The sequence below is a fragment of the Aethalodelphis obliquidens genome, unplaced genomic scaffold (genome assembly GCF_003676395.1).
Source record: "Aethalodelphis obliquidens isolate GAN/ISIS:26980383/991018 unplaced genomic scaffold, ASM367639v1 scaffold18, whole genome shotgun sequence".
NCBI classification, from domain to species: Eukaryota; Metazoa; Chordata; class Mammalia; order Artiodactyla; family Delphinidae; genus Aethalodelphis; species Aethalodelphis obliquidens.
This window is the reverse complement of record NW_020837962.1, coordinates 7,701,018-7,720,310: the sequence shown is the minus strand read 5'-3', so window position 1 is coordinate 7,720,310 and position 19,293 is coordinate 7,701,018. Positions and strand designations below refer to the sequence as shown.

At 41.0% G+C, this 19,293-nt stretch overlaps 1 protein-coding gene across 11 annotated transcripts in view; it reads left to right on the top strand.

Moving 5' to 3' along the window:
* The window catches only part of RBFOX1 (RNA binding fox-1 homolog 1), a 2,175,109-nt gene that overhangs the window by 1,578,111 nt on the left and 577,705 nt on the right, over nucleotides 1-19,293 (top strand). The gene's annotated exons all lie outside the window — the stretch shown is intronic.

Here is a 19,293-nt window from a genome sequence, read left to right as displayed (position 1 = left end):
AGCTCACAGGCTAGAGGGGTATCCGTTGAGTTCCCTTGAATATAAAAATTAATATAATGATTATTTTTATGTAGCATGAATCCTGACGCATGCAGTTTATTGAGCGCTTACGCTGTGCTACGTGGCATGCTCATGATTTGACTTTTGTTATCTCATTAAGCCTTATGTTCAGTGATGTGGGGATTATCTTCCCCATTTTATTACTGATGGCTAGCAGGTTCTCTGACATACTCGAGATTACATAGGTCAGATGGAGGACCAAACCAGACTGGCTGACTCCCCTTCCCATCTCTACACCAACACCTACGGCCAGGGGCTGCCTGTGTTCATTGGCCAAGTCCAGTGTCCCTTGCCCGCTGCTGCATCTGGCTCAGCCCCAACTGGGCCATGCACACTGTGGGTTGTTGAGGGAAGGTATCCTAAGGAAGACCAGCGTGTACTCCTAGAAGAAGCTTGGGGATGGACACTGGGGGCAGGGAACACAATGAAAGCAACATTCATCTGCTTCATATGAGATGTTCTGCACAGGCAGAGCTGATTTTATACTTCGAACCCTGCATTCCATCTTGTAGCATAAGCCCCAGGCACAGAAGGAGAGATTCAGCAAGGTAGAGTCCTTCCTTGTCAAAGTCAGGTTGCAAATTCTTGGAGAATATAGAGGTGGTGTCACATCTGTTTCTCTCCCTCTGTATAAAGAAAAATAAAATGCCATTGTGAATAAGTACCTCATAAAGGCTTTTGCATTATGATGGAGAGACAACCAGGAGGATGAGAGAGGAAAATAAACATTGCCGAGTTTGGCAGGAGGGAGATTTCTGGCGTGCTTGATGTGTTCAAACTCTTGATCTAGGTGGTGGTTTCATAGGTGTGTGTGTGTGCGTGCGTGCGTGCGTGTGTGTGTATGTTGTGTGTATGAAATTGTACACTTAAGATTAGTGCACCTTATGGAATGGCAGTTGGCAAGTGTTGGAGGGAGGTGTGGGGAGTTATTGCTTAAGGGTACAGAGTTTCAGTTTTGTAAGATGAAAATGTTCTAGGCATGGATATTGTTAATGTTTGCACAACAATGTGAATGCACTTAACGCAGCATGACTGTACACTTAGAAGGGGTTAAAATTGTAAATTTTGTTATATATATTTTATCACAGATTTTAAAAAATCAGTGCTCTTTACTGTATCCATGTTATACCTCAATCAAAAAATAAAGGTGAAGTAAACAAAAGGTTCCATTTCCCTTTAATTTGGGGGCCCACTAGAAGGGTTGCATGGATCTTTGATAATTTCATGCAGAGTGGACAGAAAATTGCAGAGATCCTGACTGCAGTATCTCAGAGGATTGTCAAACACTGGTATAAATAATTTCCCTCCAGTGCTTTGCCCACCTTCCTGTAGCTTCTTCTGCTACCTAAGTCCTCATAATGAGTAACCTGTCTTTATCCTGGCAGAACTGCCTTCACTATGATTTCGATGCCAAAGAAATGACTGTTTGTGCTGAACAAGTTTAACAGAGCCTTAGTCCCCAGGAAATGTGTATTTTTCTCCTTCATGTTTGTTATAAAGTTTGCAGATCACTGTTTCTCTGCTTACTTAAGCTCTCTAGCCTATTCAGAGATCCCTCAGTGATGTGCTGTCTTGATGTCCTCTTATCCTGGTCCATGTTCTCTTAGGGTGCACTCACAACTTGATCTTGTCCAGTTGCATGTCAGCATTTTGGAATTGGCTGCTTTGGAAACCATCAGTGTTAGGGTATGCTTTGCATCACTACTTACACTGCGTAGTTCAACCCTCTCTGTCACCACCTGGTCCAGACCAGCATTGTTTATTGCCCGGAGGATTGCAGCAAACTCCTGACTGGTCTTTGCCATTGTCAGCGGCCAGGGGGACATAAGCCATCCCTAGTCGATTCCCTCGGTGGGTGGCTTCTCATTGCTCCTGGAGCAAAACCCAAACCCTGTGATGACTGAGGCTCTGCCTTAAACTGGTTCTTTTTTTAAATTTTTATTTTATATTGGAGTATAGTTGATTTACAATGTTGTTAGTTTCAGGTGTACAGCAAAGTGATTCAGTTACATGTATACATATATCTATTCTTTTTCAAATTCTTTTTCCATTTAGCTTATTACAGAGTATTGAGTAGAGTTCCCTGTGCTATACAGTAGGTCCTTGTTGATTATTTTATGTATAGTAGTGTGTACATATTAATCCCAAACTCCTGATTTATCCCTCCCCACCACCTTTCCCCTTTGGTAGCCATAAATTTGTTTTGTTAGTCTGTGAATCTGTTTCTGTTTTGTAAATAAGTTCATTTGTATCATTTTTTTTTTAGATTCCACATATAAGTGATACCATGTGATATTTGTCTTTCCCTGTCTGACTTACTTCACTTAGTATGACAATCTCTAGGTCTATCCATGCTACTGCAAATGGCATTTTTTGTTCTTTTTTATGGCTAAGTAGTATTCCATGGTATATATGTACCACATCTTCTTTATCCATTCATCTGCAGCACTATTTACAATAGCCAAGACATGCAAGCAACCTAAATGTCCGTCTATACATGAATGAATAAAGAAGATGTGATACATATTAAAGTGGTCCCTGCCTTGCTCTCCAGCCTCGGCTCTTGCCTCACTGGCCTTATTAACATACAGAATGCTGGTATCCTTTCCATTCTATTACCGCAGTTTGTGTCCTAACCCTTTGGCCACTATAGCTTTGGCTGGTCCTCATGGGAAAACCAAAGGGAGGACGAGTCTGGCTTTAGAGAATTCATCGCCAAGCCTGGAAAAATAAGAGCTCTGATTCCTCACTAATTATGGGAATAGAAGTAGCAGCAGTTTTTTTTACATGGGAGGCAATATTTATGTGCTTATCAATTAATTTGTTCATTGATTCAGTACATATTGAGCACTTCACTACACCCATGTTCTATATCTCAAGTTAGGAGTTGGGTAATTAAGTGCTGATTTTATTATAATTATGAGTTTTAAATATTTCATAGTAATTAAAATAATCATGTCCGTGACCTTTGCCTCGTTAAGATGGACTAGTTGAGCAATACCTGCCTGAACAATGCAGTAATCGAATGGCCCTTATTGATTCACTCAGATATCTCTAATCATCTCCATGTCCAGGTCAGTCTTTTTGGTGGCCTAAATATTCCTTGAAGGCACTCAAGTTCGAGATAATGCGGTAGGGATTGCTGCAGCTTCCACTGTAGGGGGAAAGTCTACGTTTGCCCATGTGGCCAGAGAGATCAAAATTGGACGTGAACAACTATGTGGTTTTAAGGGGAAGAAGAAATCATTAGATTCTTCCCATGCTATGTGGTTAATAGCGATTGTGGTTAACTGTCTCCATGGGATGCTGAAGACCCCCTCTGGAGGTCACTCACTGACGTCCTTATGCTCTGTGGACTGTCTTAGTGGAACACTGGCTTTATGGTAGGATATTGTAGCTATTACAGAATTGAAGACTTCTGGCTCAAAATGGATCAACCTACTCAGGACTTCCATTCTTGCAGATAATAGTGTCAAGCAAGGGCACAGTAAAATCATATAAAATAAAGGTCCCAGCACTAATTAAATTGGGTTTCTCAAGTCATCTTTCATATTCAGTTTACTGTTTAGTAACTCGGGTTTTTAATGAAGACTTTCTTTCATAAAGTTGGAAGTCCGATGCTGCTTGTCCTATATTATCTAATATTTCATAGCGATATTCGATTTCTGTAGCAGATTAGAAACCACTTAAACAGATAGGTCACTAGTAGCTTAATCAATATTGCTTTTAGGCCATTGCTTTGCAATTGATTAATTATGGTGTCCAGCTGATAATTGATAAATGGATTGATTATTTAAAAATAATTCCTCTTTGAGCATGAGAAAAAGGAGCATTAACTATATCCACTGTGAAAGCATCTCCTGGACTACCAGCCAGGTTGCAAATGGGGGGAAAATTGGTCTTGAATTGAATATTTGAGTATGTTTACTTTGTTATTAAAATGATTTAAAATGGAAGTTTTGGGGATGGCAGTAAATAGAAAATGTCAGTGTGCTCATTTCAAGCAGCAAGGTTTGAGGAATTGATTGAATAATCAATTTGGTTATGAGCAGAATTTCAAACATAGAAATAATTTGCTGACACCCCCCGAGGGGGCAGCCCACTGAATGTTCCATTCTGTCTGTTTAACCTCTGGACTCCAGAGTAGAGAAATCATAACACCTCCCAAACTTGATTTATGGGAAACAGCTGTCTCCCGTTTGTGTCACAGTGATAAAATGTTTTACTGTCTTGGGTGAATCTCATTCCTTGCAGAGGGGCCATGTGTTCAAGCAGGTGGGTGGATGAGAGGGTGCAGGCTGAGAGGAGGGAGAGAAACAATCAGGAGAGTCCTTTATGGTAACAGAAGTTGAAAGCACAAGAGACAAATACTAGGTACCCATCCCTTGATCTCTTATAGACTACCAAGTCTAGACTGTGCATCCACCCCTCCATGGATCAGATGTGTTTCTCTGTTAGTTTTCTTAAAGTTTGTATGAGAAATCAGTTCATTAACTCAGATGAGCAAAACATTATTTCATTCTTTATTTTGAGTCGACTTAATTTTGAATCCAGTCTCCTATCCTACTCATCAGGCAAAACATTCATTTTCAGCCATCGTAGAGCCCTCCCTTTTCCTAGGCATGTGCAGAGGTCTGGGAGGTGCAAATTGCAACAGCAAGAAGGCACTGGGGATGGATCATGGACTATCAGTTGATAGTGGTTACCAAGGCAGTATCTGCTGTGTGGTGCCCATGGTTTCTCTTGGCTTGGTGGCTCAGTTGCTTCTCTGTCATCCTTAAGAATGATGGCTCTGTAGTGAAGCTGGAAACCCTGGCACTTAGAATCCAGCTTTCCTAGGGTCACTGTGCAAACCGTCTTCTTCTTGAGACTCAGAGATGTATGGCCCACTTGCAGTCTTTGGAGCTCCTTCTCTCCTGTTACCTCTCCAAGGTACTCTCACTCTCCCAATCTCCTTTCAGGTCACCTGTTGTAATCGCTCCTGTGGGTTTCTGATCCAAAGGTCATGAACTCAAATACCAACAAAACTTAGACAAGTGAATGAAAGAGGTAGACCCGGTATAATACAATTAAGACATGTGGGGACCGTGGAGAACAGGAAAACATAATTCAAGTTTAAAGATACTCAGATACAATGAAATAAAACTCAGCACTCTACTAGTCAAATGAACTACCACTATATATAGTGGTGGTTCATTATATATACATATATACATACATATATATATATGCATACATATATGTATGTATTTCTTGACTTAGGCTTTAGCTAAAGGAAAAAAAAAACCCAAAACATTAATTTCAGACCATATCTTTGTATTGCTTTGTGCTAAGAAATGGACATGGGGGGAGAAAGTTGGGGGTAAAAGTAGAGGGAAGAAAGGAAAAAATATGGAGAGAAAAAAACATTAATATTTAAAAATTTGATCTTGCTATGCACATACTGAAGAGGAAAAAGAAAGTGTGAGTTTGCATTGATCTAGTAACCTCTAACTTAAAGAGACTTATTCTTTCCTTTAGTTGATTGCAGTGGAACCATTTGTATGAAACAGCCCCATGCCGTGATGAACTGACTTCATTGGCCATGTGAGAAGGGGAGGGAATTTTGGAGGGGGTGATACCTTTCTACAAGTTGAAGTTCAAAGACCAGAGCCCATTTGGTCTCCAGAGCTCACCTGCCCTAAGTTGAAATGAGATTTCTCCCTTATGCACAATAGATGCCTTGTAACTTTCATTGTGGAAAATGAGCATTTGGTGAATGTAAAATATACACACATCATGATATATTCTCTCTTCTCTATCTACCTACCTACATGCCTATCCATCTATCATCTATCTATCTATCCATCCATCCATTTTTTCTACTAATGGACCAATATCTTAATTCAGATTAGGAGATACTGAAGACAAAATAAATATTAAATTGTAAACATTCTAGATGAACTATATCTGAAGTGCAGTGTTGAGTGTGTGTGTTTGTTCTCACATCCCAGATCAGATCAGAGGCATTTACAAACATAAATGTCCACAAGGGCCAGGTCCATGAGACAGTGAATCCACTTGCCATGTAACATCTGATCTCAGGGACGATTGGGAGTGGTGGAGACTGTGGAGAAATGGAGAGCATTTGCACCTGATGAGGGCAGCTGCTACTCGGCATTATTCCATTGTCACCACTGTACAGATGTCGATCTTACGTTGCTGGATCATCTAATAGTTCTAAAAAGAAAAGTGGTACTTCTGGGTTTTCATTTGAAATCTCCTGGTTTTTAAATATTGGCAAATAAGTTACATTTTAGAAAATGGACTGGCCCAAAGAAATGCATCTTCAGGGTCTTTGCTGCCTACTGATTTGAAACAGCTGCATCACCCATTTTCCGCCACTGAATTACAAGTCTGAATTATCAGTCTCTATCTACCCAGAGACTGATACAGAACAGGTGTTCAGTAGACTACCTGTAGAATCAATGAATGAGCACACACATAAATATGTAAAGAATGAGGCTTAGTTATCTTCCCCCCACCCCAAGATTTCCTATCAGGAAGGGCACATTTTGTCCTCGGTGCAAGTCTAGAATTAGTGGAGATCATGTGTAGAGGTGATATTTATCACCCAAAATAATGAAGACGATGGATTTCCCATTTTTCTTCACCGTAATGACATAGTGTGTCCAGGACTTCTCCTAAGGAGGATGACTAACCTTTTTAGTTTGTTTGGGGCTATCCTGCTTTTAGCCCTGAAAGTCCTGCATCTCAGGAACGCGCCCCCCGCCGGACCCTGTCAAACCAGTACAGTTGGTCACCCACCTCTCCATCCTATTGTGTGACTCAAGGGCCTTTCAAATGCTGTAGGTCAGTGTACATGCACGACTGAGACTTTACCAGCTGTTGACTATGTGGTTCTCTTCTTGCCACTTGGATGTAGCCAGCCCCGAGCATCTCTCCATTGCTGTTTGTTTAATGGCATGTCTTGGCGTTAGTTCTCTCCAAACTGCTTGGCCATTATGCATCTTAATGGGCTATCTGTGGGCTGTTTTAACAGGTGCCTTGCCACCTGCCCAGTGCTGCAGATGACTCCATCATTTAGCTAATGCATTTTAATAATTTAGGTGACATTTTGCCTTGTGCGATTTTAAGGAGAAATGTAAATCAACTTGGGGGCTCAGCCAGTTTCTCTGTGTGATGTGTAAATATATAACTAATGGTCAAAACTCAGGCCCGAGCAAGAGATCACTTTTTTCCTCCCTCTCCCCTAATGTACAAGATGTATTTTAATATTAATTCCTCCTATATCCATATATCAGTAATTGAGTACTGCATCAATTAATATGCTGGGCAAATTGCATTCCCCATACTCTTATTTGCGATGTATTTCAGTGATGGAGATAATTTTCAAGATAAAGTACACAATTTAAAATGGATTAAAAAGAACAATTAATAAAGGAGAATTGATTCAGGGAAAGAAAAAAATTTGAATAATTTCAGGGAATCTTAGCTGTGCATCCAAGCCTGTGGATTTTGTAAGGAGAGCCTGTCGAAATGATCAAGTTTTATGCATACCACAGGATTTCCCAGGTCTGCAATTGCAAAGGATGAGGGAGAAGGAAACACACACACACACACACACACACACACGCACGCACGCACGCACACACGCACATCTGGTCTCCTAATGAGGGCATGTGTATCATCTCCATCCTTAGGTTAGCAAGGCCAAACATTTGTGCTAGCAAGTCTTTCTGAGGCTTTCCATTTGCTGGGTCGAGTTGGTGGGGCTTGGTTTTGCTTTTGATTTGCTGAATTGGCACAGAAGCGTCCACAGCCCATCTTTCCTGGTACACACCCTGGCTGAGAGCCCTGCGCAGGGAAGCGGCTGCCCCTGGGCAGCTGCAGCGTGGACAGCAGGCAGCCTCCGAGCCCGCAATGACAAGGCAGGGTCGGTAGATGGCTGTAGACAAGTGTGCTGAGCCGTGTGCTATAAGAGCAATGAGTCTGGGGAGGCCTTGACTGGACTGGATGCTGCTTTTATCTGAAGTACATTTAAAGAGATAAAGGGGAAGCTGGGTTACTGAACATGTTCTTTTTCTCTGCGGCTGGAGCTTTACTTTGAGTTAAAAAAAAAAAAAAATTCTCAGATGCTGGCCTCCCAGAGTCAGCGGCTCCGTGCAGATGTGCTTTTGCCTCAAGAGGATCGGCCGTCTTCCTGTAAATTTCACCAGTGGGGACTTCCGTGAACCTCCCACCAGCCGTCAGGAAATGGTGTAGCGCCTTTTGTTTATGATTACACCATCGCTATTATTATTAATACTACAAGCATCATCAGGGTTTGTGGTCGCCACTCTTGCTGGCTGCCTAAAGTGTCCGGATTTTTGCTCATTAAGGAGCCACACCAAGAATTTGTTACCAAAAGCAGCCTTGACAGGAAAGAGAGGAAAGGCAAGAGTTAGGAAGGAGAGAGAGAGAGAGGCAGCCTGAAGCAAGTCACATCACACACAGTGCCACTGAAGGAATGCTATCCTCATAAACTCATAAACAAGCACACCAAACCTTAAGGACTTGACAGGAAAAGGCAAGATTTTCTACCCACTGGTTTCAGTTTTTCTTCCAGATACTCTTGGTGAAGTAAGGAGACTTCTGTTTGCTGACAGAGAGCCCTTGATTTCTCTTTCAAGATGATGATGTATTTGTGGGTAGGTAGCCTCCCTCCCTCCCTCCCTCCCTCCTTCCCTCTCTCTCTCTCTCTCTCTCTTTCTTTCTCTCTCTCCCTCTCTCCCCCCGCCCCCCACCCCACGCCCCACTCTCTCTCTCTTTCTCTCTGATTAATAAATTGACTTCAGGGATAAAGATTGCAGCTCAGAGTAATCGCATTTTGTGTAAGGTGATTATGCTTGTGGCAGAATAATCTTGCCCTGCTACAGTACATGTGCTTGTGTTTCCAGTGGGAGTTTAGGAAGACCTGGTTCATTAGCATTAAGCTGCAATTTTATTTTCCGTTGCAAAAAGGAAACCAAAAAAAAGATATGTAGGGGGAATGCATGGCTTTCTCTTTTCTTGAAACACTGTAGATGGTGAACTCGGAAAAAAAAATTTTTTTTAATAAAGGAAAGGTCTAGAAAAGCCGGTTCAGGCATGAAGCAAATTCTGCATCACTTGTAGCTGTGCAGGATTTCATTTAATTACTAAGAATGAACTGTTCGGAGTCGTGGTGGCTTTTTGTTTGTTTGGTTTGGTTTGGTTTTCTCTCACAAGTGACTACTTGTTTGTCATTTGGGGGCTGAGGGTTGGAGATGTGAGCAGGGTATCTTATTTGCCTTCACCAGGTGTGTGTTTGTATGTGTGTATTTTACAAGATCTGTCTGGCAAAAGGTGGATTTCCCCGTACTTGTTCTGGCTTACTGATAAATATTATATAGTTATTATTTTGTTTTCTTTTTCAGGAGATGGCATGAAAATAAAAGCACTGAAGTGGTAACCTGTAGTTATGAATTCCACTATCTAACTGTCAAGGCAATTTAAAAAAAGTCATCTAGCATGAAAGGCTTAGAAAAATTTCTCAATCATATTTTGGGGGACACAGATACATCCTAGTTGAGTTTGGCCACTGAAGGAGTTGTGTGCATTTCAGGTTCAGTTGTGTGCATTTCAGCTCTGTGATTTCAGGTTAAAGATAGGATGCTCCCTGCGTTTTCAAGGGAGGGAGACATTTCCGAGGTAAAACAGTACCTCTCTTTTCGTCAGCATCATCATCGTTGTTTTTTGTTGTTCAGCATACTTAGAAAAACCTCTCTTTATTTTCCTCCCTCCTATCGTTCTTCTAGTTCAACTCAGATCCATGAACTTGTCTTTGCTGTAAGGAAGAAAGCTTCGTTAATCACCCCTGTTCTTTGACCTCCACTGGTGTCTCAGCCTGCCCCTCATTAAGCTTTGCAATCTAGACTTTTATTTTTCCCCTCTTTTCTTTTGTACATTTTCTTTTATAGTGACTTTAGCTCCATTTACACCTGGTTTATTTCTGCACAGTTCAACACAATGAATCCTGCCAGTTGGGGACAGACTGTCTCTATTATTATTTTGTTTCCATTTTAGGGCAAGTTTCCTCTTTAAACTTGCCTCTTATGAAAGAGGTGTTTGGAAATATCAAATCACTAAATAGCATAAACTTAACAGATAGTTTTACCTAAAAACACTGAATTCTCATGCCATCTATTTTTGACGGTGGAGGTGGAAACAATTCAAATTTTGAATGTTTACACATGATTTTTAAGCGCTAAGAACATTTTTCACGTGGGATTATGACATCAGTTATTAAGGAAATATCTGCCAGTGTTTGTGGGAAAGGAGTCTATTTTGGTTTGTATTTTGTGAGTGGGTTCTGGCTAACTGTAAACAAATTTCTATTGTTTTAGGCTGTGGTGAGTAACAATTTACGGGTTACAGTTTTTCTCTGAAAAGAAGAAAAAGTTGCGAAGTGGTGCCATTGATTTTATTTATGAAGTTTGCTGCCTCTTACACATGTGCATGTTTGCAACTCAGAGCAGGTGGGGAAACATTGTGTGTCCCAGACCCTCAAAGCTTGCTAACCTGATTCCTGGTAATTAGTCCTTGGCTTGTAAAAGCTGCATGCCTCAATTTCTATTTTCTTCTTTCCAACCGATGCTTTTCTGTGCTACCTGTTTTTATTCACTGCGTATATCAAGTCAAAAAATGGTTACTACCTCTTTGCCCTGTGTTCAGGTATTCTATTTACATCTTTAATTCCGAGTTTCAGGGGTTTACATTCAAAAAATGGCAGAGACTTTAAGTTGTTAACAGCTGGATCCATGCTGTTTAAGGAGATATGAATTGGTGAGCTAGCTTTCACTATGGATTGGAGGATTTTTCCATTCTTTTCTTCCTCTTCTTCTTCTTTTTTTTTTAACGCAGAGGTTCTGCTGTTGCCTTGTCTGTAAATAAAGATACTCTAAATGTGGCTGATATCTCTTTTAAGGGCTTGTATTGCTTTAGGAAAATGAGTCTCAGCTATATCCATGTATGAAAATAGTGTTTGCTGTTCTCTCATGGATGTAAAAATGAAAATGAAGAGACTTGGAGATACAGTAAAACAAAATTTGTATTCAGTTTATTCCCGTCCTTGTTTCTGAAATTTGTCAAGTAGGCTCTTTATATGCACCTGTGTTAATAGCACATGATTTCGGTGAGAATATTTTTATTAAGACTGGAAACTTTTTGCTGGGTGGAGTTGCAGGAGCGGTTGGGGTAGAGCCTTCTCTCTTTCCCTCTGTCTCCACTCAGTTATTGCAGTGGATCGGGAGTGTCTTCTCCAGATGAGAAAGGCAATGAAATGCTTTGGAATAGTCCTAGTTAAAAACACAGTATAGCTTCTGGAAGCCAGTCTGATAATACAACTGTAGACACAAACACTTGAAATCTTTTAGCCCCATCTAACATTTGTATATTCTTTCCTTCAATTTCTTTTGGAAGTTTTTCCTATAAAAAATAAGGTTGGTAGTTTTCCTGGTGCTTCATTTCCCCTGGATGAGGACAGGTCAGTGTACAGGGAAAAGAAAGACGAGTTCTCTGGCACCCTTTGTTAACTTCTGGGCAGTTTTGCTTCATCAAACTCAGTTGCAGTAGAAGATAGAAACAGCTTTCCCTGGGGACTCGCAGAAAAAGCAGGGGAATCACTTTTACTGAGGCCCTGATCTGTGTGGGGTACCAGGCTATACATGCCCTAGAATAAGATAAAGCCCTCTTGGGCAGCACAACTATTGTTATTTAATTCCACTAGCATTAGTCTTTCCTGGGATACAGTTGAGCTGTGTCTTCCCAGGGCTGGGCAAAACACACTGGCAATTGACAGTTGCTCATCTAATTCAGAGGTAAGACACTATTTACCCTCATCCCTCATGTCCTGGACCAAATGGTCCCCAGTTTAAATTCCACTGGGATGAGCGTTCATTTTTGACTCTGGGACCTTTTTATTTCTCTCTACTTCTTTTCTCTCTTAAAATAGAGAACCGTTTCCATTTTATTATTTCTACACAAACGTTCTCATTTACATACCATATCTTCCTCTGTTCTTTTAACTTCTAGGAAAAAATACTGCAATCTTGATTTTAACTTTCTTATCATGTTATATAGTTTTCCCCCTATTCTTTTATAAACAGAGGTTTATACATACATGTCACGGCTTAAAACGGGTGGAGAAGAACAAGTAGAGAATTTCTGAGTGGTTTTGTAAAAACAGTGGAGAGAGACAGTCACCCCAGTAGGCAGCATCACAGTTCTTGCCAATGCAGTTCAAATCACTTAAAAAAAAAAAAAAGAATAAACCAAAACTCATCATTCTTTCTCCAGGATCCTGGGAGTTCTGTATTTCCCATCATGCGTTACCCTTGGCAGAAACTCCACCAACCAGAATATTGTACTCTCAGCCTGCTCTTAGCAAACTGATGAAGTAGCTGAACATACCCGTAGTCTATCTGTTGCATTTTCAGCTCATCCTGGGTATTTGGGGACCCTCCTCTGATTTTCCCATTTTCTTTCCTGAATGCCTAAAGCTTTTTCTGTTCTATGCTCCACATTCTAGCCTTTGCTTATAAACTGATGACAGATTGCTTGACTTACAGATTCTATATAGAGATTATGCATAAATTATAGGTATAAACTATAGTTGTTTTATGTTCCAGGGTCATCGTGCCAATTTTATTTCAACCCCTTTAGGGCAGAAGCATCTCTTCCTTTTAGTTTACGTTTGCCTTCATACTTTATTTCAAACAAACAATACATTCTCCCTTTGTAGTGAAATTAGTCTGAGAAGAAAATAAATAGCACAAACTCTTCTACTACCTAAGGTATGTTAACCCTTAACCCTTAAATTGAGTATTAACCCTACTCAATTTCGTACAGGTATTTTTCCCACACACACATATGCACACCTGCACTTATTTTCTCAATTTGGAGACAACTAAAAGCCATGCCATTGACTTGTTAAGAGTGTTTTTTGTTGTTTGCTTGTTTGTTTCTGCTTTGAGTGTATGTGTGTGTTTATGTGTAGAGGCCAAATGCTATGGTGTTAGAGTACTGTATCGACTGTAAAACACATCTCAAGTTTAGATACACTGAAATGTGAAGAAGGAAACAAGAAAGTCTCTGAGAGGGAATATTCTGTTGGAAAAGATGAGAGCATAGTCTGAAAACTTACTGTTTTGTAACCTGCTTTTGTCACTTAACATTTTGTGCCATTAAGTGTTTTCCACAGCAGCATCATTAATGCTTGCGTACGTGGTACTCCAGTGTATGGATGTTCCATAATTTAACCAGTTTCTTTAACTGTTTGTTGTTGCTGCTTATAAAAAGCTTTGCTAGTATCGGGCATGGTGTGAATATATTCATTAAGCAAACACTTGTTCAGTTTGTTGATTATCTATTAAGACTTTATGGAGCACAAACTCTCTGCCAGTCATTATACTGGGCCTTGGGAAACATACCATTAAGTAAAAGGTGTTCTGAAAATTAGGAAGAGCTGAAAATGGAGGGTTGGTTGTTAGCATCAATCACCTGTTGACTGCAATTCACAGATTTGTTAATTCTTTTGTTTCTGCTTCAGATATTTGCTCCTTTGGGCCAAATCTAACCCCAGAGGTTCTTCATTTTCATTGCGATTTCTAGTTCTGCTTTGGTACAACAGAGTCCCAAGTATGGTCTTTTTTTTTTCCCAAGTTAGTTGACCCATTAATTGAATGGTTCTTTTTTGTGGGAATTTGTCCTAGAGATTTTGGACAACCAAAGGAAACCTTTTTCGTTGTTGTTCTTGCTGTTGTGGAGAGAAAGATTTCAGTGCTTTATCCTGAAACTGAGAATTTCTACCTTTTCTATGACTGGACTGCTTTGTAGCAGAAATGCCTCAGGAATACAAAGATGACTCCTCTCCCCCCAACAAATTCACTTCCGACCTGGCAAGTTCACTGAGCACTGACATGGTCACTGTATATCTTAGTTAGGGGCCGAGACAAATGGACCCAGCCAACTCTGATTACTGTGATAAAGGTGTTCATCTTTACTGATCTCTTAGCTTCCTTGCCTATAACTTATACTAGAATCCTTGCTATTGTCTGTATATCACCAGGGGCAGCTCAGAGCTCCAGACAGACTCCACTCTCCCAAACACTCTGATGACCATTCCTCCAAACCCAGCCCACTTCCTGGTCTGCATCCCAACAAAGGAACATCTGGAATGCTACTTAAAGATACTTATTAAACATTTGCAAAGGGCTAGTTTCCCAGCATCTTTAAGTCAGAGGGACCCAGTGTTCACATTCTCTTCAGGCGGAAGAGGAGTGACTGGCCCTCAGGAACATCCCAACCTTCTGGGTGATGAGAGGGAAAGTGGATGGCCCGAACATTAATGAATGAGAGCTCATTTACGACTTCCATCTTCTCCCCCTCTGACTTAACCATTCATGGCCTCTACTTACTGCAGATTCTCTCTGGCAGAAGGAGTAATACGTTATTTTCCGCTTGAACACCCAGAAGCCATTGATGTAAATTGATCGGTATTTTTTTGTGTGTTTTTCTGAAATTCTGTTTACATGCACATTCCTCTTTGTCGGTAAAGTGATTTGTATCATACAGCCCCATCCATTTTCCTTTACAATCTAATAATGACACTGAACTCATTGAATTCTTGTGTCTAAAGATTCCTGTAAAAATAATGGTTCGACTATATAGGGCAGCAGATACATAGCATTGCATCAAAGGAAACAAAATTAAAAATGAGCCAATGTTTTCTCTCAGTAGGAAATTCTAGGCATTAGGTTTGTATTCCTTCCTGATGTGTGTATATATGTATATTTTAAAGCAAAGCCTGATGAGTATTAATATAAAAGGCTTATGGAGGCTTTATGTTTAAGTTTTAAACATAGTCTTTGGCCCAGTCTGGTTCTTTAGCTCCAGAGGATCAGAAAAAAAAAAATGACTTAATGTGAATCAGTCTTATTCTCCATTTTACTTTTTTTTTTTTTTAACATCTTTATTGGAGTATAATTGCTTTACGATGGTGTGTTAGTTTCTGCTTTATAACAAAGTGAATCAGCTATACATATACATATGTTCCCATATCTCTTCCCTCTTGCGTCTCCCTCCCTCCCACCCTCCCTATCCCACCCCTCTAGGTGGTCACAAAGCACCGAGCTGATCTCCCTGTGCTATGCGGCTGCTTCCCACTAGCTATCTGTTTTACGTTTGGTAGTGTATATAAGTCCATGCCACTCTCTCGCTTTGTCACAGCTTCCCCTTCCCCATATCCTCAAGTCCATGCTCTAGTAGGTCTGTGTCTTTATTCCTGTCTTACCCCTAGGTTCTTCATGACATTTTTTTTTTCTTAAATTCCATATATATGTGTTAGCATACGGTATTTGTCTTTCTCTTTCTGACTTACTTCTACAGAGTGAAGTAAGTCCATTTTACATTTTGAGTGGTGTTTCATATGCCTTTAGAACATTTCACAAACCTTCAGACAAATACTTGATCAAATGATGCAGGTTTGAACGACATAACCAAATTAGTTTCTGTACAAACCTTGTGTCCCCATTCAGAGAAGAACAAATTGAAAAAATTGATATTCAATACCAACAAGATAATTTCGGGAAGCAACAGAGCATCGTTTTGACAACTAAGGAACATGAACCTTTTAGGACAAGCAGAGAGAGAATTGTGCATTGTGCTTTCCATTTATTATCCAAAGACGTCTTAGTTGGAAATTCAAGAAAACAATTGGGAACGAGAGGTAGGTGTAGGAGGAAGAAGGTTTGGAAATGACGGGGGGAAATTTAATGCTCTTTCAAGAGTGTTGTGGACTGGATAGGATGCACCATGTCTTTGCATTCTGAATCTCATATTCCCCATGGTTTTATCACTTAGAGTCAGTCTTTCACATTTTATGTATTGGATTGACACCCCCAGGAACCTTGACATGAGGATTTTTGTATTCCTTTTGCAGTTTTTTATTCTTGATATATTATTTATCCCACTCCAGTGTCTGGCCAGTAGATTAGGTGGTATGGCTGAGATGGGAGATGCCTTAAACAAGTGCAGATTGTAAAAGGGGTGGGGGGGGGAGCACGAGCAAACGAAGGCTAAATAATGTACTATGGCTAACATCTGGAATGTCTGCTTTCTTTGATTACCCAAAAGTTTTGCCCCCATCTCTTAACCGAGAAACAGACTTTGCTTTTTCCAGTACATCAAAGATGAATGTGCACTGAAGAAAAATCTGTCTACTATTAAAGACTGACCTGCCATTCTGTTACTTGCTAATCTGTTCATTGACAAAGTTCATAATTTGTTCTAACTAGAGGGTTCTGTCTTAATAGAACCCATGACAGAGTGAAAATTTGGCTAAATTTTTGTCGGTGATGTGGAATTGCACACTCATATTTGGCTGTTTCTTCTTTAGTTCTCTGAATCAGCCTGTGGGTTTTTTCAGGTGAGAAAGTGTCCTTCTCTATACTTGGATGTCATGATACACACTTGGTGGGAGCTCAGGGAATGTTTATTGATGGCGATCATGTTTACAAGATCTCAGTGCATCACTAGACAATTAGAAATTTGTTTTTTAATCTGTGTATTTGTTCAAAAATAGTCACTGAGAGTTTCCAATATGTCGGATATTGTGTGTGCTGAGTGTTGGGGAAACAGAGAGCGTGATGTGGTCCCAATCCTTGTGGAACTTATATATAGTTGAGGAGACATATACAACACAACACAACAAAGCACAAGTGGTAACATAGGAATAAAACCAGCAGATAAAGAGTTTTAGCTGAGGCTCATGGTTGCAGAACTAAGTGGAGTTTCAAAGAGGACTATATATGGACTCACATATCTTAGAAACCCAAAGACAGGCTTTCAAGGCCAGGGAGATGCAGGTGGTCAAGGCACGTCCTTGGGAATCTGACTCAGCTTCTCAGATCCACTTTCCCTTGCGCTCCTCCCACAAGGTGGCCGAGGTATTGTTGCAGGAATGGGGACCCCTTCCAGGGCCCAAGAGTGGGCTCTTGTCTAACACTCGGAAGTGAATTGTCCGAGGAGACACATGTGCTGACAAAGCAAAAGACTTTATTGGGAAGGGGAGACCAGGCGGAGAGCAGCGGGGTAAGGGAACCCGGGAGAACTGCTCAGCCATGTGGCTCGCAGTCTCAGGGTTTATGGTAGTGGGATTGGTTTCCAGGTCGTCTCTGGCCAGCCATCTTGCTTGGCCCATATTTGGTGACTCAGGGTCCTTCCTGGTGGTGCGAGCATCTCAGCCAAGATGGATTCCAGCGTGAGGGCTTCTGGGAGGTTGGTGGTCTCCTCCCTCTTTTGGCCCCTCCCTAATTTTCCTGGTCAGGTTTCGTGGCGCCATGTTCCTTATCAGGACCTCCTGTTGTAAGACAACTCAGGCAAGCAGGCCTGGCCACGGCGGGTGGTTTCGGTCAACAATTCCCTAAGGGTATCACTGGTGGCTCCAAGCTGATGTCCACTGTGAGCGCTATGAATATAGCAGCCCCAACGGATGGAACCCCATTCATCCAAAAAGTACTAGGTTCTGAGAAAGGTTCTGAGGCCAATTCTCTTGCACTTGGATTGGGTCACACCTACCCATCCTGAACCAATTCTTGAGACTTAATGTCCACACTTGGGTAAAATGCTGTTTGGAATCTGAGAATAGGCTCAGCTCAAAAAAACAAAACAAAAACCCATGAACTGAGAGTTGGGGAGAGGTGGTTTCCCAGGAAACATTAGAGAGCTGTTACCAGAAGGAGAAACAAATACTGGTTAGGTAAAAACAACAGATGCCTAAGATACAAATAAATAAACATGATAATTACAGCTTGCAGCAGCGTCTAAGACAAAAACAAAAAGAGTGCTGGAGTAGTAGAAAAACAGGAGGGGTATTAGGAATGGTGACATCAAGCAAGACTTTTCCAAGAAGGGGTCTTCTCAGCTGGGACCTGGGGGTTAGGAGGCTGCTATCAGGGAGGAAGCTGCTAGGCAGAGGTGGGGGTAAGCAGGACATTTTGTGCAAGGAAGTTCCAGAAGGCCAGGCTGGCCAAAGCTCAGAGGGCAGGGCAGCGTGGCCAGAGAGAGAGTTTTGAGGTGAGCAGGTACCAGATCATGTTGGGTTAGAGCCGCATTACACTTAGCCCAACATCAGCGGTCCCATCCGCAGCTCCCATGCAGCATCCTAGAATTAAAGCAGGGGGAGGCGGACCCCACAGAGAGTGGGGGAAGACAAAGGGAGTTGAGCTGCTTTTTTCTTCTATTTTAATTGAGAAGTGTTAGAGAATTGACTAGTCATTTTTCTCCCAGGATTTTATGCACCTCTCCATCTGCTACAAATAACCAAATTCCACCCAATGTGATTTTGTTACCACTTATAAAAAGAAAGTACACATACATGCTAAACCCACTGCTTCTCTGCATCCAGCCCTGATTTTCAAAGAAACCTGGTTCTCAGACCTCACCAATGACTTCTTCCTGTGTGCTGAATCAGCCAGCTTCTTGTGCTTATTTACCCAAAAATTCTGATGGGGGTTGGGCAGGGGGAGAATAAAGGACAAACCAAAAAAAGAGAACTGTAGAATATATTGAAACTCCGAGGTCTCCTGCAGAGCTGGGGAGGAATGGGCTGGGAGATCCTTGAATAAATCATAGCGCTTTGCACAATGGCTTGCTCTGTCCAATAACCTGGCACTTTTGGTTGGCAATCAGAAATACAAAGTAGTTTAATAATAGCGTGTTGTCAGGAATTTCAAGCATCTTCAAGGTCATTCGACTTAAATGAGCTCAGTGATGGAGTATTCAAGTAAAGAGAGTGTTGTTAATGTGCTAAATTAAAAGGCTAATCAAAGAGGCAAGAGCTACAAATGAGAACAGGAGCACAATTAGTTAATGGAGGATTGAGAGTCAGACAGAAGGGAAAGGACTTTTTTTTTCATACGCATGATAACTTCACATTTTCCCCGAAGCCCTCAATGTTTTAAACCAGTGAAAGGGGCCAAAACTCTTAACGCCATTCTTTCATTTGAAAAATTAAGCCAAAGCCAAAGGCAGCATACTTTGTGAAAGCAAAGGGATTTTATAAACAGACGCATACACTCACATTAAACCGTGTACAATCATTTATCATATACAGATAATAACATGTTTCTTCTGAGGACATAGGACGTTACAATGGTTATGATCATGGACTTT